This window comes from Panthera onca, chromosome B2 (assembly GCF_046562875.1).
Source record: "Panthera onca isolate mPanOnc1 chromosome B2, mPanOnc1 haplotype 2, whole genome shotgun sequence".
NCBI classification, from domain to species: domain Eukaryota; kingdom Metazoa; phylum Chordata; class Mammalia; order Carnivora; family Felidae; genus Panthera; species Panthera onca.
In genome coordinates, this window is record NC_138343.1 from 75,478,285 (window position 1) to 75,504,848 (window position 26,564).

General features: G+C 38.4%; 1 pseudogene; it reads left to right on the forward strand.

Annotated features, from left to right (window-relative positions):
- The first annotated feature begins 266 nt into the window (after positions 1-266).
- The window catches only part of LOC132667972 (protein CRIPTO3-like), a 34,862-nt pseudogene continuing 8,564 nt past the window's right edge, over positions 267-26,564 (forward strand).

Sequence of the window (26,564 nt, forward strand, 5' to 3'; positions counted from 1 at the left end):
AAGGGCAAACAACCAACACACTTAGACTCTGTGCCCATATAAACATTCTGTTTTTCATATTTTACATATGAAAATACAAAGATCAGAGGAGTTAGGTGACTTACATAAGATCACACAGGTAGTGGTTGTTGAGAAGGAGAGTCCCAGGCAAGGCTGAGTCCCTGGCTGAGTTCAAAGCATTCCTTAGGACAAAACTTGGTGATAAGCCCCTGTCTCTGGACATCCTGGCTCCTGCTTCCTTTAAGACCTTCTGGGGAAAGCCAGCCATGGACCACAGAAAGATAGAGCATTTCTCTTGCAGTGTGATTTTCATCATGGCCATTTCCAAAGCATTTGAACTGGAATTAGTTGCTGCATTGAGCCACCGTGAACTTGCATGTCCCTCCAGGGAGACCCCAGCCTTAAGAGATGATTGCAATTGGTCCCAGGAGGAGCCTTCAATTCATCATTGGTCTTTCCAATTTGTGCTGTCCATAGGAATCCAGGACAGTAAAGAGCTAAATAAAACCTGCTGTCTGAATGGGGGAACCTACATGCTGGGGTCTTTCTTTGCCTGCCCCCCTCCTTCTATGGCTGGAACTGTGAGCATGATTCACACAAAGACAACTGTGAGTCTGTGCCCCCATGACACCTGGCTCTCCAAGAGACATTCCATGTGTAAATGTTGGTGCAGCCAACTTCACTGGTTTCCTCAGACATTTCTACCGGGATGTGAGGCCCATGAGATGGATGAGCACTTCCTGGTTTCCAGGACTCCAGAATTAATAAGCATCTTTGGGCACCACTTTTTTGTTAGCTGGCATCTGCCTTGCTATACAAAGTTACTGTTGGGGTGCCTGGGTGGCTCAGTCGGTTAAGTGTCCGACTTCAGCTCAGGTTGTGATCTTGCATTTTATAAGTTTGAGCCCTGAGTCAGGCTCTGTGCTGACAGCTCAGAGCTTGGAGCCTGCTTCAGATTCTTTGTCTCCCTCTATCTCTGCCCCACCCCTGCTTGTGCTCTGTCTCTCTCTCAAAAATAAACATAAATTTTTTTTTTAAATTCAAAGTTACTGTTAAAGGACACTTGCATATGCAATATTTGTCATACAATTCCATAACCTGTAAAGGCTGTCACTCCAATTCCCTAACTGGGAGATAATCATTTGTTAGTTGCCTCGAAATAGTGGACAGATTTTCATCATGGTCCCTAACATTTCCCTAACATTTCTTAAAGTACAAACTACTTTCCTCTGCCCTGCCCTCTCCAAAAAACTTAAAAAAAAAAAAAACCAGCCATATATACATTGTGACCAGGTTCTATGTTTCTTAGTACATGTATCTCTACCAAGGGTTTTTTCTTCTTATTTTCCTTTAAACAATTGAACTCTATCTTCAGATCATTAAAGGCTGCTCCTAACATGGAATTGAGGCTAAAGCTTTGGGTAGAGAGTTGATCAAAATCAATCAAGAACTCATCTTTAAAAGGAAAGGAAAGGAAGCCTCTGTAAAGTGAGCAGATGAGAGGTCAGGGGGCAGATATTAGAGGTGGGGGACAGGACACTGAAGTATTGGAAGTGCGCATGTGTACCAGGGATGCTAGAAAAGAGGAAGCAAATGGGAAAGAAATTGGGCAAACAAAAATGGATTACCTGGTTGACGATTAGATGGGTCTGAGAAGCAAATTAAAAAGCTAAGTTGGAAGGCAAGTTTCTATCATCTATAGAAAGCTATAGAAGACAAGGACACCCCTTTCTTCTCAATGCGTGGCAAAGAGATTGAAGTGGCTTTGGAAAAAAAAAAAATTCTATCTAAATTTCCCCAACAAGGGAGCTTAATAAATTATGTTTTCTCCATACCTTGCAAGTATTTTAACTGTTGTAAAAGAGAGAACACTCACAGCATATTTGGTTGTAAACCAAGTGATATAACTATGTATTGTAAAACCCATTGTTTAAATACATTGTGCATGTAAGTATGCCCAGTAAAACTGGAAAAATTTTGAAAAAAAAATTTTTAAAGATCACACAGCTGGTAAATGATAGAGTTGGGATTTAGCCTGAGGTGATTTTGGATCTCACACTCTTGTGCTTCTCACTGCCTCACCCAAGTGTGATGCGGCCCCCTCCACTGGAGGGTATCTTTCTTCTCTCTCCAACAATGCTGTAGTCATTCTGTCAATATCCATCTTTCTGGTTCTCTTTTCCATGTATCCATTGGTGATAACTGTCTTCTTCTGACTGACATATCCTTTCTCCAGCCATATCAACACTCGTAATCAGCTACGGTGAAGTCCACACCCCAGAGCCACTCCCTTCTCTCTAAGTTAGGTATTTGTAGTCTGCAACTTTGGATTCCTATTTTGGAATTTTGCTACTAGAAGATGTTTGTTCTTCATCCCCAGGTTCTTAGGTTTACTTCCCCCCCGTGCTTCCTCCACAGAAAAGTAACACTAGAGACAGTTTGGGGAGGTGGAACAAAAATGAACATTCTGTGTAGTCAGTAAAAAAATGAGGCAAAGACAAGAGCTTCAGGCTTTAATGAAAAGAGAGAAAATGAGAAATGAATTAATAAAAATTGGGGGCCTTATATAGGTACTCACTTAGCAAGTAAATCAATCAACAGACATGACCCAAGGTTGCCCTTGGCAGCAGAGCTATAAAGATGAATTGAGGGAGCTTGCAAGCATGTAGGGGGAACAATCACGTAGATATGGTCATACTGCTGTGTGGTCAATGCTCGGAGAGAAGGGTGTACATAGTGCAAATGGCATGCAGGGCGCCAACTCCAATAGTTTTAAAAATTAAGAGTGGGGACTGAAAATTGACCGAGATGACACCTTATGTTTGTATAGTACTTTATAGTTTTAAAATGTGTTTGCATGCATTATTTGTTTGCTCTTCCTCAAGCACTTAGAGATAGAACAGATTATCTCTAATAAATGAAGAAACATAAGAGACTTGCCCCATCTCTTGTTCCTAGGTCCACACCTTCTGTTTCCCATGACACCATCTTCCCTTTATGGCATTTAAATGTGACGCCACTGGTGCTAATTAGAAAATGGGAGAACCTTGGTTGTTGTTTTATTTTCCTTTTTAAAAAAGAATAAATATTAAATTGGTTTGGACATGAACACTTCTTAACATTTTCCATAATGCCTGCACAGTGCTTATGACAAAATTGCAGCCTGACTAGCGGAGTGATCTTGCTGATATTGAATGCGGATGAAAAAGCCTCTGCCAGTCAAAGCCTAATGTGTCTAAGGGATAGAATTTGTCTTTCCTTTGAAATTTTAAGGAATCTTTTTCATGGTTAAAGGTTAAAGCTTGTCTCATTGGTTTCCTTTAAAAATATGTTTTCTAACTTGGGCTCTGTGTGTTATTATAACAAATAAAAACATTGGGAAAAGCTCTGGATGTGCTTTTTCCTTTAGATAAGTGTTATGCTACTAGACCATATGACATCATACTTGGCTCTAATGTTTGGAAACCAGACAGTATAAAAGATGGCAAGTTCTAGTAGCCATGTCATAACAGGGGATGAAATATAAAACAAGACTGACAAGAAGTTTGAGGAAACTGACTATTTTTTAAATTGTGCATTTATCATGACAGTTTTGGGGTTAATCTCTGGAACCAGCACAAGGGTGAATGAGGTAATAGTTGCACATGTTATGGATAAGATAACCAAAGGGGGGAAAAGCCCATTTCCAGGCTAATGTGCAGCTAAGATTATGTGCCTGATGGCTGGAAACTGTTGTGTGGTTAGGATAATACACTGTTCAAAAAAAAAAAAAAATGATGGTGATGGAATGGTGAGCAATCACATTGGATCTGAAGCTTTCTGAATGGGGGCAGGAAACAGAGTAGGCTGGAACACAGCAAGAGAAAGATTTGGGAAGCAAGAAAATAGGAGGTAAACTGCAAGACCCCCTCCCAGAAATGACATTATAAGGGTTGGTAATTAAAACTTCACTGAAAAGTGAAATCTAATGATAAAACCAGCTTAATGCTGTTCACGTGTACATTAGGGTAGGAGAGGAGATTGCAACATTGATTCCCATTCCTGACTACCCAGATGTTATTCCCATCACAGAAATGTTCAGAGGTCTTGTTTGGACCCACTTTGTTTTATTCCGTGGCTTTGAGGAAGGGGAAAGAAAGCACTGCAAAGGACGTGTTGACTGAAATGCACCATTAATTTCATGTCTCTTTTGTAAAAAGCACTTTTAAAGTGTGCCAAGATATTTTAAGTGTTTCAACAACATGCTTTTGTGACAATAGAGAAATGAGGGTGCACTTTCATGGTATCAATAAAAATATCTTAGTAATTTACGGAGTTGGACTAAACTCTAAACTGGGTCACAGGGAAGCTCCTTCAGTGTGAACAGAGATAGCAGCAACCTCTATTTTGTTCCTGAGCCACTGAGATCAGTGTAAACATGCTCTCTGATTGCTTCTGCAATCTGAAGTTTTGGTTGCCAGGGGGCTTGAGTTTCTGGAGGGCCTCCATTTTTGGAACTCTCTTCTTTTCCCTCCCCAACAGACCCCAAATTTACAAGCTTTGAGGTCTTAGAAGGAAAGCAAAAAAAGGCATATTTGTTTCTTTCTTAACTGGTGTAGGTTTCCAGATGGTATTAGAAGCTATGACTGGCTGAGAAGAAACATTTGTTTGTGTCTCAGTCTTGTCCTTGGGTCCACAAATTTGGCAAATGGCTCACTTTGAATATCTAAGCAAATAAACAAAGCATTTTCAGTATTTGCTGACACTCATTATCCTATCCTCAAACTTTGCCAGATGCAAACACCAAAGGCCAGTATCTCTAGGTTTTGTTCTATTCGGAATCTCTTTAGAAAATTGCACCAGTGAGAACTCCATGTCTGATTCTTTGTATTCATATATCTGTGGACATGGGATTCTACTGGTTGCTTGCTGATGAGTTAAGTTGCATATGTCTTGTTGACTGAATCCTGCAATGTCATGCCAGTGCAGCACTTTCACATGAATGTCACATTACTTGAAAGTTTCTACAATTCCAGTTATGGTGGGAGACAGTCTAATAGACAAAGATGTTTTCGAGAGAAAAGTATCCACAATATTATGGAGGTATTGAGGAATGCACGTACCACTTTTCAAGTCTGTTGCTGCAAGAGAAATAATGAAGGAAGCAATGAGGCTTGATGGAAAGAGATAAACATGGCCTTCAAGGTCCACGGGTGTATGGCTTCAAATTCTGGCTCTGCCATTTCCTTACCTAGAGCACACTCTACGTCTCAGAACCTAGGTTTCCTTATCTGAAAGTGGGAAACCAACAGGCTTCACAGAGATGTTATGAACAGTAAACAGGTTAATACATGAAAAGTGCCCAGCACTGGGCCTGATATATGAAAGATGCTCAGCAAACACTGGTTCCTTCCTCCAAATAAGCAATAAAAGATCCACAGCTGGGGGTATAAGGAAAGCTCTGCCGATGGCCTTGGAGAGGAGTATTATAGGATGCATAGAATTTCAGTCTACGTGGTATGAGAAGCACTGTAGAGGAAGGAAGACGGAATAGTGTTAAGGAAGGAAGTGATTTGGGGAATACTATGCATTTCCATTGACTAACTAATGAGGGAGCTCTGTGTAGGGATGAGGCCAAGGAAGGCCTCCAAATGCAATGCTAGGAATTATCATAAAATTCTGAGAGCAAGAAGTATCAATGAGATAATTAGGGGGCACTGTATAATTGGAGCCATTCCAAAGGAACATTCATCTGGCAGCAATATATTCGTTGGATTACAGTGGGGAGGGACAGAGGCAAGGAGACTGGTTAGGACAATTGCAGAGTAGTAGCAAAGAGAAGTAATGAAGAGAAGTGATGAAGGTGGACACCGGTGTGGACCAAGAAAGGGAGGAAAAGGGCATGCAGGTGTGAGATGAGCGAAAAAGGAAATGGCATTGCTCCTTTAACTCCTGCCTAGAAAACACCCTTTCTACTCACTCTGTGTCTCTCTGTATTTTTCAGGACAGAATCTGGTTTGTTTTCAGGTTCCCCTCTCTGACTGTCAGGTCGGGAGTGTGCTGAGAACTGCATTTTGCTCATCTTGGTTATTTCTAGACTCTACCACAGAGTCTGAGAATATAGTTAGCCCTTGCAAAGAGATTGTTTAGTGCAGGAACAAATGTTGAATAGATGTGGAAGAGAGACAAAAAAAAAAAAAAATGGAATGGCAAGGGGAAAATAAAAAGAAAGGAGAGTAAAAGATAAGTGCTAAATTGAGGGGAAGGAAGTAAAAAGAAAGATGAGTGGGATGTTTTGGAACAGCTTGAGTTCATTCACAACCAGGACGTGGAATTGCAGCCATTAAAAATTAGATTAACACTTCCCTTCTTTTTTTCCTTTACACTGAAGCCTTCACCCCATGCACTGCCCTTAATAAATAATACTTGATGAAGATGGTGATGATGTGTCCTCTTCATGTTAATCCAGGCAGTTCTCAGTTTATGAATGGGTTGGGTTCCAAATGTCTGTTGTAAGTCAGTTGTTTGGCCGTTGGAATGTATTTTTCCTTTGAGACAGTCAGCATAACAGCGGTTAAATTCTGCTTCACAACAGGCTATTTAATCCACAAAGTGTCGGAATTACAGTGCAAATGCACTGCAGAGTAGTAACTCCTTTTAGGCATATTACATACTCCTTGATGGTTTGCAAAGTGCTTTTGCATACGTTACAAAAATGGATTCTCTCTGCCTAATATTTTTTCCATGGAAAAATGTGTTCCAAGTTTTAAATGAGGAGGCCAGGAACACATCCTCCACCCACTCTGGTCTCCATGAAATGACTTGGCTTCCACAGACAGGCTCCCACACTGTCCTTCCCAGAGGCGCCCGCTCCAGGGGAGACCCTGAGACAGGGAGGTAGAGAGGGTATATGTCAGCACAAGAGGGCCCATGATGAGCATCGCCATCCCTGGCTTTCTAGTCAGAAGAACCAGTCTGTAGCTGGAACGTTCCACTCACCAGCTGGTAACCTTGTGTGAGTGTTCAGTTTCTCCTTATATAGAGTGGGGATAGTGATGCCTACCTCATGGGGCTTTGTGATGACTAAAATGTGATAATGAATGAAGGAGCACACAGCAGACACTCAAAAATGTTCTCTGGACCCCCCTCCCCACATGCCCACCACCACCAAACTCTGAAGCAAAATGAGTAAAAAGGGGCTCCTTCTGGGTCTATAGAGCAAGGGTTAGGAGCTAAGAGGCTCTTGTGGGGTGTTGCCCTGATGAGTAACCAGTTCCCGAAAGGGGAGCAGTGAGGACTCAAGGGTGGTAATTGTCCCAGACACTAGTGGCAGCTGTGACAGCCATTTCTGCATCAATATTGTGTGGAGCTCTTTTAGAAGGGGAACCAGCTCGGGACACCTGGGTGACTCAGTCGATTAAGCATCGGACATAGGCTCAGGTCATAATCTCAAGATTTGTGGGTTTGAGCCCTGCATTGGGCTCTGTGCTGACAGTGTGGAGTTAGCTTGCTTGGGATTCTCACTCCCTTTCTCTCTCTGTCCCTCCCCCACTTGCACTCTCTTTCTCTCTCAAAATAAATAAACTTGAAAAGGAAAAAAAAAAAGGAAGGGGACCCAGCTCTGAGCTGGGTAGTATCCCTGTCACTGATATACCCCCGAATCTTCAGTCACTTAACACTGTAGAAGTTTAGCACTGGTGGAAGAGGGAAACAAAAGTGCTACTGGAGGATGTGCATTGGAGATTGGGTCAGGCCTGGAAGGGGGCTCCCATTGCTTCTGCTCATAGAGCATTGGCTCACGTCATGTGACCATATGGGACTGCAAGGGAGTGGAAAGTGTAGCTTGTTACTTGTCCGGGAAGAAGAGGAAGTAGCTTTAGCGGTCAGCTAGCAGTCTTTGCAGCAGATGGGGGTAAGGGTGCTAAGTAGCTACTTGTTGGTACAAATTGTTTGCAAGTGACTAATTATAAGTAAACAAACAAGAACCACAGGACTGCAACTCAAGATAAACAAATGAGTCAAGCTGAATGAGCACTAGAGGATTTCCAGTAAGATAATGGCCTCAGCACTTTGGGGTAAACCTTGACATGTGCTCTAGTTTTCCTTCTTTGGCAGAAATAAAAGAGATTAAACAGATCAATATTAAACAGTTTTCAAAGTAAATTAAAACATAAAGATAATGATCGTTTAAAATGCCTCTACCAAGAAACTGTTTAAAATAATGCCACACTCAGTAATATAATTTAAGGTCAGGTATTTTAATGTATTGGCTCTGTGTGAAGACACAAATAGTCACTTTTCTTGGCATGGAATTCAGTGTATCACAGGCAGTGAGAGTTGCAAATTATGTTCCTTTGTCCCTTTTTGCCTGGGTTTGTAAAATGATATTCTTTTCTAGAATAAAAGTTGCTCAAAAACTAACTTAAAATTCCATCTAAATGCATCTCATTAAAAGTTCGGAAGCATTTCTTTTGTTGCATTGATCTAAATACTGGTTTGAAAGCCAATGACTAAAGAGCAGTAACTTCTTATTCCCAAAGAACAGGGAATGAGGCCGTTGAGGGAGGGAAAATAGCTCTATGTTATAACCTAAGACATTGCAGTTACCCTGCAAACACGGGATCACTTGGGGCATTTCTCAACTTGGGAAGCATTTGGCTATTGGAGTGACTCTCACTCTTGGCTTCTTGGTAGAATCACCTGGGGAACTTTGAAACATTCTGATGCTCAGGTCATACCCTAGACCAATTAATCTCAGGAAGTAGGACCCAGGCACCAGCATGTTTTAAAGCTCCCTGGGTGACTCCAATTCACAGCACAGTTTGGGAAGCGCTGGTCTATTAGATAGGATTACCTGCTATATGAAAACAGCAAGTTCTAGTTAATCAGCTCAGATTTAATCATTTAAATCACATGCCAGACACCGTGCTTGGTCTTGGGGGCTAAGACATGGGTTCTGGCTTCAACTGTGTCATTGCTCTGGGAGAGAGGCTAAGCTTAGCAGGGCTGGAGGATGGGGGGGTAGGGGGCGGTGGTGAAGGGCCATAGACTGGGGGTAAAATTGGTTCAAATGTGCATCAGTGAAAGGAAGAGAAGATCATAGCAAATATCTGATAATAGTCATGCTTCGTAGCTGAAGAAACTGGAACATACATTTAGAAGGACTCATTAGAGGAAAATTTTATCTTAGGAGGGGATTAGAAGCTAGGACACCATTCTTGTGGATAGCACACCATTACTTTTGCTTATCTACTCCAGGCTCTCCTAAGGATTTAAAAACAAATAAACAAACAAAACAAAACAAAACAAAAACCCAAAACCAAATCAAGAAGCCTTTTTATAAAATTGCTTAAAAAGAATAATACACTTCTAGATAAAATTTACATAATATAATTTGTTTAAAATACACTGTAAAAAAGAACACTAACTTGTAAAAGACATAGTTTTCTCTTAAATGGTTAGAATTGAAGAGCTTTTGCCAGGCAGCAGGACAAAATTTTATTGTATAGGCCAATGGCAGCATTCTGATAGGGTTTTATTCTATAATATTCCAAAGATAATAAGATACCTGATAAATGATAAGCCATGGGTTCTTTTTATTTTTATGTTTTCATTTTATGTTTATTTCATGGGGTGGGCTACTCTACACCTTTCCCCAGGTAGGATCTGTAATTGCACTTGTTCTTGTTATTAGATGAGTAGGTGTCTGGAAAGGGGTGGGTATTGAGCCCCAGGTCTGCTCAGGATCCCTGGGACTGTGTTTTCTTGTCTGTGAAACGGTGATAGTAAATGGTTGAAAAGCTAGAGTATTATTATTAATTATTATTAATAGAGTGTTATTAAATCTAACAAATGTGAAAGGACCATACACAGGTTTTTATACTCATTAAGTGAATGCTAGTAGGTGCATGGGTAGTGGGAACGTGTTTCTTCTCTGAAGTGCATTTAGAATATCTACTTGATATTATGTGCTAGTTCCCCTTAATGAACTTTGCTCATTCCTTTCTCCATGATCTGGAAGTAGTCGTGGTAATGTCCAATAAAACTGAAATCACAGAGTTCTACAGAGTTCCTACAGTATTGATGGGGGTGGGATATCTAGGTATTAGTGAACAAAGCTAAATCAGGAAAGAATATAACAGTAATTTAGCAACAATTTTACATATCTCACAATAATTTAAAGCATAACACAATTTGTAGTACAGTTTCTAGAACATAACTGGATTCTCAAGTGCTGTCAAGACTACCATGAAATCAAAAGTTCATTCTATAATTCAATATTTTTAACAAAATCCACTTATCTTGATGATGTATAGATTAGTTAATGATAACTTTAAAAGGCAATTCTTTCTATGTTCTGGGAATAACAGGTAAGCATAATTTGTGTATGAATTCTCTGTGATTTGACTCATAGAATAACAGACCTTTCAGTCTGATGCTGGTGTTTTAAATTTAAACATCAAGTCAGTTTACACATCTGGCCTTACTTGGTGGTTTTCTAACTTGCCAATGTTATATCTTAAATGCACTTATATTAATCATAGTTCAAAATAGCCACATCATTAAATAATAATTTTTTGAAAATATATGTTCTTAGAAATGGGACATACACCCGCTTCAGTTTTTGTTGTCAAATCACCGGCTGAGAAGGGGGTAGGGAGGAAAAGAATGCCAGATCTGCATTTCAGGCCATCAGCTAACTCCCAGAGTTGTTTCATGTGAGTCTCGATTTGGTTGCCAAAGGAAAGATGGAGACGCATGTGGCCGCACTGTCATACTCCCCTGCCAGCTGCAAACCTCATCACAGTTCCTGTGAAGTACATTTCCACAGATCAGGTTTCTGCCAGGGAAGACTTTAACAATCTCCTACTCCACTTTCAACCAACAACAATTAGTATTAGCAAATGGTTCAGGCCACTGCCTGGGATTACATATGATTTCTATTCAAAAAAAGACAAACTTTTACTCAAACCAGACCCACATGCTGAACACTTGAGCTCCCCTCTTAGATATAATAAAATTGAGACAGTTTCTATCTTTCATTTAAATAAAAAATCACTCTCACATTTGAAATCAAGTTGGCTGTCTTCCCTTGCTGGGTTAGCCATCTGGTAAGAGGGACTTTTGGAGGACTTATGTTCAGGCCAGGCGTTTAGGGGGAAAAAAATCATTATCCTTTTGTCCTTTTGTGCCTTACTCTTTTAATGTGGTCAAACTTTTTTTAAAGGTTTTCACAGCAGGGTTTTTTTTTCCCCCTCTTTCAGATAACACATATGGCAAATAAGTTAAAATCTTAATACATTTTACAGTCAAAATTTGCTTTTTCAGAGTTGCGGATCAGAAAAGCACAAGCCTGATTGAGGTCACTAAGGCTCAGTGTAAAACAATAGAGATTCAAAGCATTCACTTACTCCATGTCTGTGGTTCTTTTAACACAGCTACATTATTTTTCAGGGTAAGGTATTTTTCAGGTAAGGTCAGTTTTTCCTTGCCGTGTGTTTCAAAGGCTTAGGATTTCCCCAAATAGATGATAACCCTAGCATGTCCAGGCATTTTACTGTTCTTCTCAGTTAAGTTCTTAAAAAAAACCAAAAACCAAAAAACAAAAACAGGTCTTGATGGCTGCTATCTATCCAGTTACTCTTCTGGTGTTTTCTGCCTGAGTAGAGTCTGATTATATCAAACAGGAAATCTGTCCAGGACAACCACCTCATAGGAACCATTGTTCCTATTACATTTCTGGACTTTAGAAAATCATAGATAATTCAAAGTTACAAGTTTCCTGGAATTGAAGGTTGCTAAAGAGCTCATTCCTGTCTTACAGATGAGGTAATTAAATATCAAATAAATAAGATGATTTTTTATAAGCCCACCCAATCCAGAGTGGAGGGGGGCCTAGAACGTAAATACACCTTCTGCCTTTTATAACTTTACTCATTTTCCCACATCAAAATACAGATGCATTGCATCTTTGAATAGATTTTTTTTATGATAGTGACAATTTGCGTGCATTTTCATAAAGTGTTCATCATGAAACTGTGCAGATCTCAATTAGGAACCTAATTTGCCTCTTGCAAGTCATGAAACAAATAAATGTGGATATGAAACATAATCTTTATGCCTGGTACCCTAGGGTTATGGGGAATATTTTATTTTGCTCCTTTGTTATTTCTAAAGAAAACATCCTGGTACATTTAAACATTTTCAGATTAAAATCTTAAAATCAGTCAGTTTGATACTCGTTTTCTCAAGGGGAAGGAAGGAGAAAAAAATCAGCGGTGAAGTCGATGGCACGGAAAACCTATAAAATGGCTTTTAATTAAAATGTCATTTTGGCCAGGCTGAACTAAATTTCCCGAGATCTTCTTCTTTGTATGACATAGGCCGCAGGGGAGATGCTTGAGAGATTTGGAAGTGGAAAGGAAGCTATTTTGTAGCACACACACACGTGATTGCTGATCTGCTGACTCACCTTGACATGAAGCAGTAGCTGGGTCTGTAACTGCTCTGCCTCCCCCGGTCTTCCATCAGCTTCTCTGTCTCCTGAGCCTGGCCTGTGTGTTTAGCTCTGTGACTGAGGGGTTTCTGTAGGACCTTGGATCCGTTTACTGTTGACTGTAACATGTTACCACAAGCATAGTCACGTAAAATAATTTCTTGCATTTCTATACGTTAGATGTCTGACCCTGCATCTCACTGGAATAAAGATCTTTTTAAAAATCCTGTGTTTGTTCTGATAGGGAAAAGAAGTTTGCATAATTGAATTTCATGATGGTAGTATTGTTTCTGCCAAAGCTGGGAAAAAGTAAATGGTGGGGAAATTTTTAAGTAAATCTTTTTTTCCCATTATTTTTTTCTTTAAAACCCAGGATGCAATATGAGAATATTGCAATATTATGAGATTAAACACCTGGAATATAAAAGCATTTATGTTAATAATAGGCAAATTAGTATATTATATTATATTATATTATATTATATTATATATTATATCATATTATTATATTATAATAATAATAGGCAAAATAGTAAATAGATAATCCTGGGAAATCAAATCGAACAAGTTGGGGTCTGGGAGTAGTTACTCTTTTTCATTAAACAACGACATTCTTCATGAAAGAGGTAGGGTTTGAGATTCTTTTGTAATGAGGGGCGCCTGGGTAGCTCAGTCTGTTAAATGTCCAACTTCAGCTCATTTCGTGATCTCATGGTTCGTGGGTTCAAGCCCTGCATTGGGCTCTGTGCTGACAGCTCGGAGCCTGCTTTGGATTCTGTGTGTGTGTCTCTCTCTCTCTGCCCCTCCCCCACTCATGCTCTGTCTCTGTCTTTAAAAAATAAATAAACATTAAAAACGATTTAAGATTCTTCTCAATGAATGAAGAAAAAAATTGTTTCTGGCAGCAAGCTCTTTTTCTCTAATGTATTGCCAATCCACTAGGAACAGCTAGATTTTTTTCCTGTCCCCATTTTATCTGCTCGTCTGAATGTGAGTAGAAAGTGAATGCAGTTATGCAAGTGCAATCAAATCACGTAGGTAGTTTCGAAAATATAGTAGTGTAGGTATAGTCACAGAACTCCCATGTATAATTGGCAGAGACAAGTCCTCCGCATAGAATCTTGCAGAGAAACATTGGTACTTACTCAGAATCACCTGGAAATTTAACCGTCTGTAAAAATTTTGAAACTTCGTGGATACCCACGAATCCAATACACATTGGAAAAGAGCATGTCCAATTTATCTTTTTGTCTAACTTCATTCAAAACTGTTGCATTTGTTGATCAGCTGGTGTGCTGATGCAGATCCCAAAAGAATATTGCTTCCTCCGAGAACACTTATTTAACCACCCACATCCTGGCCCGCGGCCCACTGGCACACTCGCCCCCTTTGTGAATCAGGACTAGAGTGTAAACTCAATCTGCTACACACACAATGGCACATTCCTGGTGCTGGGCTGTCTAGACCATTTCCTTCACACAGTGGCTCAAGGGTCTTTTTACAGAGCAATTACTGGAATGTTAAATTGCGGGTAGTGGCTTCTTCAACACATTCCTAACCCAGTTCAGACAGTGGCGTTTTAAGTGGCCTTCTTCCACAGATTAGTATGGTCATTAATGTGCCTCTTCACATTAGCTCTAAAAGTGAGTTTTCTGGCAGCTGAAGCTCTTTACCTCTCACCTGTTCTTTCCCTAGAAATGGAGAGGATGTTGTCTCTGCTCCTTGCTTTTTTGGTGGTTGTTTTTCTGGACTGAGATATAAGTATTCAGGGAAAAATAGAATATTCAAAGCACGTGCCAGATACCTAGATACTCCAGCTCACATGTGAGTTTTGAACTAGTTTGAGGAAATCCAAGGGTTTGAAAGGATAAGTAATGTCTCTGAATTCCTGAAACTATGTCCACGGCCCCACATTTATTAGCCAGCCTAATTCGTTTCCATTTGCCTCATTTTCTCATCTCAAAAAAAAAGCTCCTGACCAATAACAATAACAAAATAGGTGTTAAGAGTGAGGCTAAAGAGATCAGAACAGAGGAAATACACTCTGTACGTGTTAGATATTATGTAAGGTGCAAAATAATACATATTTCTTAGAGCTAGAAACTATGGATCACTTTATGTTTGGTTTAGGAAAGCCTATGTTCTCTTAGTTTTGATAAAAATGTCGTCCTACATTTTCTTCTATTGTTTTTATTTCTTTTGCTTTGTTTGTTAACCCAGCTGTAACATATTCTTGGGCATCTCTTAAGATAGGCATCATATCCAATTGTCTCAACATCATTCATTGAATCCTCTTGTAGTTAATTTAAAAGATACTTTTACCACATTCTAATTCCCCCCTAAATAACTGGATTTGTTTCTGGTGCATTGACTTTGCCAATACCATAATGTTTTAATTATCGTAGCTTTCTATTGTGTTTTCATATTTTGTATATCAAATAAAAAACCTCTTGTCTATTCTTTTAGAGATGAGCTTTAGAATCAACTTATCTTATCTGTTAAGGAATCCCATTTAGGTTCTGGTTAAGATTATGTTGAATTTATAGATGTATCTGGACCAATTGGAAATTTCATGTTATTGAATCTTCCCGTGTAAGAACATAGTCTACTTAGGTGTAGACTACATTTAGAGGAAAAACAAAAAAATAAAACACCTCCACAATGCTTGAAATTGGCCAAACCACATGTCCCTTTTGTGACTTTTTCTAGGAGAGGTCAACTTATTAAATGTATTAGTTTTTAAAATTTTTTAAAAATAAGATGATTGCTTTGGCCACTTGAGTGTATAATCTCAGTCCTTTTGTATCACAGAATACTACTCAATAACTAGTTGTGACTAGATGGGAAGAATTAAGTATTATTTCCAGACCTGTCAGCTTCTACCTCCAGTTTTACAACATCTCTCCTTGTGGTCAGTAGGGGGTGCTCCTGCAGCAACATGCCCTGTTTCAATGCCACTGAATCCTAACGAATTTCAAACCTTAGGAAGTATTGGTTTATAAATTATCAAGTGCAGTTCTCACACATTCTAACAGACTCACATCTGTGGGCATTTTATGTAGAAGACAAGTAATGGGAGAAGGTGAGATCTTCAAAGTGTCTTGTAATCGAAGAAGGCCTGTATTATATAAGCACAGAAGGCAGAAAGGGATTATAACAACTTGTGTTTGGGCTAACGAGTGGAGCCTCTGCTTTTAGAGGCTGTTCTTTGGAGCCCTGGTGCCAGCAGACTGCTTTGTGAGCTGTCAGTTTCCTGATCTTAGTCCTTTAAGGGCAACATTTTTTAAGTGGTGCTTTAAATAGGGGAGACCAGCTCAGGAGAGCAATGAGCTGGAGCTATGGAAGGAAATGGGTCTGGTTGCAGACAATCCTATGGGAAAATTTTTGATTCTATCTACCAGCTTTGGAACAGTTCCCCTCACTGTTGATGGTGGTGATGTTGAAACAAGCGTGTCAATCTCCACTTCCCCTACCAATGAGCCCAATGCTTCTTCCTTGTGTTCCCAAACCATTCAGAGTTTATTTCTGTTTTGCAAATATCACATTTGGTGATATTTACCTGTGTGTTTGTTTATGTCCCCTTGTCAAGCAACATGAAGGCAGGATCACACTATGTTGTCTAGCATAGTGTTTGGTATACTGTAGACAGTCAATAATTATTCGTTCAATGGATGATAGAAGGAAAGGAGGGCAAGTAGAAAAAAAGGGAAAAAAAGGTGTCATGGAGTAGCAAATTAATATTAGAGGGTGGGGCACCTGGGTGGCTCAGTTGGTTGAGTGTCCAATGTCAGTCCAGGTCATGACCTCGCGGTTCGTGAGTTCAAGCCCCACGTGGGCTCTCTGCTGTCATCCTGTCAGCACAGATCCTGCTTCAGATCCTCTGTCCCCCTCTCTCTGCCCCTCCCCCACTTGCACTCTCCCAAAAATAAATGAATATTAAAAAAAAATTAGAGGGTAAGTGAATTTTTAAACTGATACAGAATCTGGTAATAACAACAGTAAAAAAATTCACACATAACATTGCTGGGTATAATCCAATACAAATGATAGCAACAAAAAGCAATTTGGTTCTTTTTTAAAATATATTTTTAAAGTTTATTTGTTTATCTTGAGAGAGAGAGAGAGAGAGAATGCAAGTGGGGCAAGGGCAGGGAGAGAGGGGGACAGAGGGTCCAAAGTGGGCTCCATGCTGACAGCAGAGAGCCCGACATGGGGCTCAGGCTCACAAACCATGAGATGATGACCCGAACTGAAGTCAGACGCTCAACGGACTGAGCCACCCAGGTGCCCCAGAAAGCAATTTGTTTCTAATGAGGTTAGTAATAATATTTGCAATAGCAAACATGTAACATAACCATAAACCTCATTGTAAAGTGAAGAGACCCTTTGGTATTTATGTAGATTCCAAAGTTTAATTGCATAATGTAAAAGTGTTCTTAAATAGCAAGGTTCGGGAATGTAGAGTTTCATGTACAATTTTATTAAAATCATATATCCTACTGAAATTCAGATATCACAATGTTAACTCATAATTCCGGTTGTGACTCTTGCTTGAATAGATTTTTTTTCCACTACCTTCTCTCTCTCCCTCTCAATAATGCATCAGCTATCTATTCGTTGAGGAGGTTAGTTCAGGTATTTACATTCATGGGTCCTTGGGTTACCTTTTTCAATAATACTACTAACTTTTCTTATCTTCAAACAACCGCAAATGAGGGTATTTCTAGAGTCATCATTCTTCTGGATAGGTTCATTATCCAATTATCTAGTCTATATGAATTTTTCTTAGAAAACCTAAAGTTAAACTGGGTGATATAAATGCTGTTTTGAGTAGAACGACTTTTTAAGGTGCTCCCACATAAAAGCTTTATGTTTAATAATTTGATAAAAATAATTGCATCATTTTTTCTGTATTCTGTTGATTGCATATATTTGCTTGAATAGACAGTTAAAACTATGAAAATCACTTGGACCAAAGGTTCATACTGACACTAACGTAGCATATGCAATGTAGCCAAAACCCACAGTATTTTATTTTAACATGTTAAGTACTTTAAAAAGTGGAGAGTATGATCAACATGATCATTGATTCTCCTAAGTACCCTTTGGGTCCATCTCACTTTGTTCATTTAGTGTTGATTAAGAAAATCACTGGGAAATTAAAGGAAGCTAATGAGGAAGCAAGCTCCGGGAGATTAAATGATTTTCCTAAGGATTATAAATCTGAAGACAGGTCCCTTTTCTTCCTTTTGTTTTTAAACTACCAGCCCAAACACTCACTTTACATGGGATTATATATACTTTGTGAAAATTGTCATACGTTCTTGATATATGGTATCTCATTAATTTTATGTAATGTACTATTTACATTATTATTTATTATCTATGTTATTTGGTATAATATATTCAACTCAAACACAACTATAATTGACTTTTTAGATATCTATAATGATGCAATGAACGGAAATTAGGAAGGCAAAGTGAATTTCGCTTTTTAGAAAAATTTCATTGAATCAGATTTTTTTTTTTCCCCTTGGAAGTTGCCTTGCATAATTTCTTTATATATTTTGGATATTAACCCTTTACTGGATTTATCACTTGCAAATATCTTCTCCTGTTCAGTAGATTGCTCTTTTGTTTTATTGGTTTCCTTTGCTGTGTAAAAGCTTTTATTTTGGTGTAGCCCCCATAGTTTAATATTGCTTTTGGTTCTCTTGCCTCAGGAGACATATCTAGAAAAATGTTTCTATAGCCCATGTCAAAGAAATTACTGCCTATGTTTTCTTCTAGGAGTTTTATGGTTTCAGATCTCACGTTTCATTCAGTCTTTAATCCATTTTGAGTTTACTTTTGTGTATGGTGTTAAAAAGTAATCTAGTTTCAGATAAAAAAATTATATATATATGCATATATATATATATATATATATATATATATATATATAATGGAATATTACTCAGCCATAAAAAATGGGATCTTGTCATTTGCAATAACACGGATAGATCTCGAGGGTAAAATGCTAAGTGGAATAAGTTAACCAGAGAAAGACCAATATCAGATGATTTCACTAATATGTGGAACTCAAAAAATAGACCTGTTATTTGCCAGAGAGGAGGGGGTGGTGAGAGGGGTGAAATAGATAAAGGGGATCGAGAGTATACTTATTGTGATGGGCACTGAGTAATGTGTAGAATTGTTGAATAATTATATTTTGCACCTGAAACTAATATCACACTGTATGTTAATTATACTTCAATAAAATAATTTCAATGCTGCAAGTATTTTTGGAACATCTGCTCTGGAGGTACAACTTGCTCTATAGTCAGACTGCTAGGGTTCATTCTAACTGTTTCATGTAGAGTTGGGGTACCTCACATATGGGACTTAACCTCTATAAGCCTCAATCACCTTATCTGGAATATTCTTTAAGATAATTACAATCACCTCGTTTAAGGTGGCAGGAGGATTAAATGAAATAATTCATGTAAAGCAATTAGTATAGTGCTTACCACATGGTGAACTCTCAGTAAATGGTAGCTATTCTAAAAATAAAAAATAATGGTAGCTAGTCTTACCATTATGTTAGGTCCATGGGCTAACATAAAAGATGTTTAAGACACTGCCTATATTTTTGAAGAGATTATAATATTAATAATATTTTTTTCTATTATATTAAGAACCTGGGCTCTGTATAGTAGGTTGAAACATTACACATGATCAATATAAAAAATATTCCTACCGGGGCGCCTGGGTGGCTCAGTCAGTTGAGCGTCCGACTTCAGCTCAGGTCATGATCTCACGGTCCGTGAGTTCGAGCCCCACGTCAGGCTCTGTGCTGACCACTCAGAGCCTGGAGCCTGTTTCAGATTCTGTGTCTCCCTCTCTCTCTGACCTTCCCCCATTCATGCTCTGTCTCTCTCTGTCTCAAAAATAAACGTTAAAAAAAATTAAAAAAAAATATTCCTACCTACAAAATGTACCTTTCATGTAGATATATAAATTATAATTGATATGCTTGTATTTTATTTATTTTATTCCTTTTATTGTAAAATAAAACAGGTACAGAAAAACACACAAAATGTATAGCTTGGAAAATTATTATAAGACAAACAGCTTGAAATCTCCACTCATGTTAAGAAATAGAATATTACTAGCTGTGATGATTAATTTTATGTGTTAACTTGACAAGCCACAGGATGCCCAGATTAAACATTGCTAAGAGGTGTGTCTGTGAGGATGCTTCCAGACATAGTTACATTTGAATCTATGGACTCAGTAAAGTAGATCACCCTCTTCTATGTAGGTGAGATCCACTGAAGGCCTGAATAAAACAAAAACTGGAGGAAGGAAGCATTCCCCCTTTTCTCCTGCTGAGACAGGAGCTAAGACATCTCATCTTCACCAACTCATAGACTGGGATTTACACCATTTGCTCCTCTGGTTTTCAATCCTTCCGACTGGACTGAATTATACCACCAGCTTTCCTGGGTACTCTAGCTTGCAGGAGGCAGATGGGCGAAGCTTCTCAGTCTCCATCATCACATGAGCCTGTGTATGCATATGCATATGTATATGTACATGTGTATCTATACCACCTATGCCTATAACCATAATCTATATGTCCTACCTGTTCTGTTTCTCTAGAGAACCCTGACTAATAACAGCAGCCTCTCCAGAACAACTTTCATGGAGCTATCCCAATCATAACACCCCCCTCCCTCTACAAGTAAGGAAGATCCTGATATGTGTGGTAAAGACCCCCTTGCGTTTTCCTTTGGTTTTAACACTCAAGTGAGCAACTTTGAACACTATGGCACAGTCTTTCCCATTTAAAACAATTGATACATCTTCTACACCTCTTTTAATCTACAGTAGTCTACAGGATTCTCAGCCATTTCTTACAATATATCTGTGAAGAACCCAGAGCATCTCACCTTTCCAGAGTCAACAATCTGAATTTTGCTGAATGCATATTCATGGTGCTGTTCAACGTGTTTCTCTGTCCTTTTGTACTCTTGCAGACTGGCAGCTGGATCCAAATACTTATTGAGACTCAGGTTCAATTCCTTTGGCAATATGATGGTTTTCATCAGGAGACACATAACGTCTGCTATTTGCTCATTTTTAATCTTTATAGCAGTGGATGTTCAAAGCGTAGATATATTATTTTATTGGGGTTACTAAAAGGTAATATTTAATTCTATTACTTCTTTTTCATTTACTGGTTGGCATAATTTTGTAAGAAAATGCTTTCTTCATCTACTATTTGGCTACCCAATGGTACATACAGTTCATAAAGGAGTGGCAGTATAAATGTTTGATTGTTTTCTTTTATTTACTCAATTTTTAGATAATGGAGAAGTTATCTGTTATTCTCAGGAGATGACCAATTAGTTTATTGTAAATATTGTTACAAAATATAAATATGTTTGATGGGTTTTAACTGATTATCATTTTTACCCTTCTTGATATTCATTATCCTGTATTTGGCCGGTGGGAGCTTCTTTCCAGTTGGCTCTAGAGTCTTCTGATATTATAGAATGGTCTTCTTTTGCTCTTTGGTATGTCAAGATATTTTAGGTCATCTTATATATGCTTCTGACCTGGAATTGGCCATTTCTCCAAGAAGCCCCAATGTCTTTTAATAGGAAATGATACATAAAAACCACAGTCTTAGCTCTAGGATCACTCACTGGCTTATCATCATTTCTAGGCTCTTTCAGAGAATTCATTCTAATATTTCCAATTCAAATATAGGGCTACAGGGTTTGTGCTTTACCTTTCCTGTATTATATCTGTATTTTCTTCTGTCTACACTGAAAATCTTGGTTATCAAAGATTGAGGAGATGATAGAATTCGATAGTACTCAGTTCCTTTATCCCATGTTACACAGGGGATAGTTTCAGAATAACAAAATTTATATTAAGGTCCCTATTATGATAATGTAAAGCCATTTAGATTTATTGCCATATGCAGTCTCTATTCTTCCCCTACCTTTTTTTTTTTAAAGGTAATTATGTTGTATCTATATTATCAGGTCATATGTTCTTTATATTCTAGGATACCTTTCTTATTAAATCTTAGTTCTATAGGTAACGGTGTATTAAATGCTCATACCCCCCTGTGACATATGTCAATGTCCTCGCCGTTTTAGATGTCTGAAGCTCATTCTCTCATAAATTCCAAAGAAAGATCCATGGGAATAATATTCCTTGAGTTCCTACATGTTGACAACAGTTTGTCTCTGGCCTTTATACACTCTCATTCTCTCCCCTCGAGTGTTACTTCATTTTTTTTTTTTTTCTGGTATAATGTGCTGCTGTCAAAAATTCCAACGATAATCTATTTTTTCCTTATAAATCCTCTGCTATTTTTACATAGATGCAAAAATGTATTTTTTCCTGTTTTCTAAAGTCCATTAGTTTCACTAAATTATGTGCAGATATTGGTTGTTCTGAGTCAATATTCTCAAGTACCTGTGTTCCAATATGTAATTTCATTTTGTTTTAATTTTAGGTAAGTTTTCCTGAATTATACTGTTTGTATTTATTCATTTTCTTGTTTTGTTTTTCTCGTTAGCAGAAACTTTTTGACTACCGACAATATTTATTCATATCTTTTTTCCCTTTCCCTTTTTAACCTCATTCTTAATCTGCTTTTTAAAATTGGGGTAAGCGGGGCACCTGGGTGACTCAGTCGGTTAAGTGTCCGACTTCAGCTCAGGTCACGATCTCGCGGTCCATGAGTTCAAGCCCCGCGTCAGACTCTGGGCTGATGGCTCAGAGCCTGGAGCCTGCTTCCGATTCTGTGTCTCCCTCTCTCTCTGCCCCTCCCCCATTCATGCTCTGTCTCTCTCTGTCCCAAAAATAAATAAACGTTAAAAAAAAATTGGGGTAAAATACACATTGCATTCAATATACTATCTAACCAGTCTAAGGGGTGCAATTCAGTAGCATTAACTACATTCACAGTGTTGTGCAACCGTCACCACCATCTCTCGAACGCTTGCATGGTCCCAAACTGAAACTCTCTACCCATTCTTCCCCTTTCCCTTTCCATTTACTTCTGATTTTCAAAAGTTTCATTCTCTTCACTTATATCTCTTTAGGCACTTTTTTGTTGTGTTTATTTATATTTGTGATCCTTTGGCTCTTGTCTTCATTTCTAAAATGGTATGTTTCTTTTATTTTCAATTTTGTTCTTTAAATCTGTCACCTCATTTCTGAATTTTTCTTAATCTGATTTATGTTGGTTTTGCACATCTTGTGTCATCATTTCCTTAATGCCTTTTTGCTTATTTGGAAATGCTACATTATATACTGACCTGTTTTTTGAGCATGTTTATAGAATACTGTAATTATTTATGGGACTGTGATTCTACCTCTTTTTCTCTTTTTTCTTATAGTAACCTTCATGGTTTCTAAGGGATTTGACCTTCATAGTTTCCTGTTGCTTTTTTTTTTTTTTTTAAATGTGAATTCAGTTTTCCAAAACCTCTGGAGGAGGCTTGGTTCAAATAGATTTTCTTCTTTCTTTCTTTCTTTCTTTCTTTCTTTCTTTCGTGTTTATTTTTTGAGAGAGACAGACAGACAGACAGAGCTTGAGCAGGGGAAGGCAGAAAGGAAAGGAGACACAGAATCTGAAGCAGGCTCCAGACTCTGAGCTGTCAGCAGAGAGCCCTACACGGGGCTCGAACTCACGAGCTGAGATATCATGACCTGAGCCGAAGTCAGATGCTTAACCAACTGAGCATCTATGCACCCCTCAGATAAAATTTTCTAGATTTAAAGGGCACCCTCAGAAGGCCTCGGTTAAACGCCTGGGTCTTGATGCTCAGGTCATAATCTCATGGTTTGTGAGATCAAGCCCCAAATCGCCTTGGGTTCTGACAGCACAGAGCCTGCTGGGGAGTCTCTCTCTGCCCCTCCCCCGCTCACACTCCCATGATCTCTCTCTCTCTCAAAATAAATAAATAAACAAACAAAACCCAATAAAGGGCACCCTCTTTTATTGTTTTTATGTACTATTAAAAAATACAGTGGCTTGCTCTCTGAGGTTTCTTGGCTCTTTTGCTCTCTCACACTGTATCTAAATCTTCTTTCCTTTGTGTCTATTGTTCCTCTTCTGCTCAATTTTGTTCCATGCCTAGCACTTTCTGTTCACTGTGAAGCCCAGTGCTGAGAAGGATCTGCCTGGTCACTGTTAAGGGTTCATAAGATTGGAGTAGATTGCATTCAATACTAATAGGGTAGGCAAAATCCCTTCCATTTTGGTCTTCTCATCTCGGCCTGCTTTATTTTTTGGTATATGGAAAACATTTTTATTTTCCAGTGAATACCTGCTGCTCCTTTTCTCTGGTTTTTCAAATGCTTTGTTTCCTCCTTTTGGTTTCTCCCACAAAGATGGTGGTAGCACTCATATTCTGTGCCTACTCGTGGTTTGTCTTCCCCTGCATGTCTTTTGGGGTGTGTGGAGATACCTTGCCTGGGTTTTTGGGGAAATGTTGTTCATGAGATTTTTGGTTTTGCTATCTATTTGCATTCTCTGTTTTATCTGGTTATTTGAGAAGATCCAAAACCTCTGTGGCCACACTGGCACCAGTTTCCCAACATCCTCATGTATTCCCTTACAATTTGATTATTACTACAGCTTCAATTGAGATTAAATAAAAGCTGAAAAAAAATTTTAAATATAGTCCAATTAATAAAAATGGTGATCTGAAGAAGGAACCTCAAGCAGAGTCTGGCTATGCAGGTAGTTTATTTGAAAGTGATCCCAGGGAGTAAGGGTGCAAGATAAGGATAGGAAAGTGGAAGAGGGAAAACAAACATAAGAGTGTGTTATGGAGATAGCTACATTGAAGGCAACTAACTGAGGCTGAGCCCTTTCACAGAGCTTTATGAAACGCATCTCAGAACTGTCTACCTGGGTGATAGAAGAACAAAGTATTTTTTATATATCTTCCCCATTTCCTACCGGGCAGGGGTGGTCTCTCAGGACAGGTCCCCCCACTTCAGAGCTGTGCATGTGTCAATACAGAGTGGATTCTCCTGGGCACCATAAGCCAGGTTCAGAGAAACCTGGACAGGAAGAGAGATCTGCTGTTGACAATGCGATGCATTGATTCCATCATACTGTGGATCTGGTCAAAACCTGTATGGAACCAGCTGGTGTAGCAGTGGCTGGATTAAAAGATAGGATCATGAGGATATTGAAAGTGTCTCCCTCTCTCTCTGTCCCTCCCCCACTCAAGTTCTGTCTCTCTCCCCCTCCCTCTCTCAAAAATAAGTAAACTTAAAAAAAAAAGTGTTTCAAATTAATGAATGCATGGCAAATTTTAGAGGAAATATTAAAGTACTTAGGGGTAGATTTCAGTCAATAAAACTCATTTTATCTAATTCTTTATGTAGTCAATCTTACTAATATAATTGTATTTTGAAGCATTTAAATATGTTCATTAACTGAAGTCTTTAGAACCTGTCTATGAGGGAATCACTTAGAAACTTAAGTTACTATCTCCCTTGGTGAATCATAGGAGATACAGCAATGCATGATCATTTAAGATGTGTGGGGGGAAGTGCATGTGTGTATATGTATGTATACATACATCCAATCCATATACATCTATTCTATTCAAATATATTCTTTTATCCAAACATTAGAAAGGGGCAAGAGTACCAAGGTTGTGGTTGAAGATACTTTACCAAGCTTTCACACTCATCAGCTCAGGATCATGCCTTTTTCATCTTTCATTTATTTTGAACACATTCCAACCAGGCTTATACTCCCATTCTATGAAACTACTCTTATCTAAGGTCACTATTAATCTTCATGTTGCAGGATATGGTTGCTAAAAGCTAATTGAAGTGATTTAAAATTTAAATCTCTTGAAAGTTGACCAAATATTTATATGTTTCTGTATGTGATAAAGAATATTGTGTGCATACAACTATAGAACTGACAGAACAATAACCGTGGGTAAATTAGACTTACTTTAATTTGATTTTATCTGAGAGCACCTAGGTACGGTTAGTTTTTTAAGATAGTCATTAAAATTCTAGAAGTCTTTAATATTCTTACAGATGGTTGCTATTTATTTGGCAGTGCCCAGTTTAATTTGTTCTTTATCACTAACCAAATCTTTTTATAATAGGTATATAATGCATCCAGATTTATTCCACCTATGCAACTACACCTGATTTAAAAAGAAGATATTTTGTGCCCAAATAACTTTTTGTTCTCGGGAAAAAATGCCCAGTATTCCAAATTTCAAAAAATGATTACAGTAATATACTTGACATGTTTTGCTTCACCAATGTGGTTTATAAAATAAGATCATATTTATTTTTAGATGAAATTAGAATGACTGTTTAGCCCCCATCTACCCAGACTAGCAAGAAATCCAGTCCTTTTCCTGGGCCTCTCCAACTCAGATAGTCCCTAGAAACCCAAGATTGCTTACACTGGACCCTGAATAATGAATATCTGAGTAAAACTGGGATTCCGCAGAAGAAGGGAGAGGCCAACCAATGGGGTCTCCTAGTCACTATGACCAATGTCTTTTTCAAAATAGTTACACTCAGCTGAACATGAGCAGAGAATGGATGTCACTTCAGCTGCTCCTGTAAGGCAAGCTGATATGGAGATAATTAGAGAAAGAGAGAGAAAATTGAATGATTCTTGAAAGGTCAGTGAGTAATTTCACCTAGCTATCAGCAAGGCCTGTTCTGCCTACAGATTCATTTTCAATAGGATATTTAGGCTCAGTAGTTTTTCTGGCAAAGCTAATGGATTTTGTTTGATTTAGCTGTAATAGCTTGCCCAAATTACCTCAAGCATATTTATGAGATGCTTGGTCAGACTTAAGACCTTGGCACATAACCGAATTAACTGATTCAAACAAGATTTAGCACATAGCCTTGATTTAATTAACACTGTTCCAAATGCGATGTTTAGAGATTTGGCCCAAAGGAAAGCACAAACAAACCTATTTTGAACCAAAGAATGGCACAGACAACTATGAGGCAATAAAACAATAAATATTGGCTACATAAACTAATTCACTAGATTTTACATACATGTCAAACG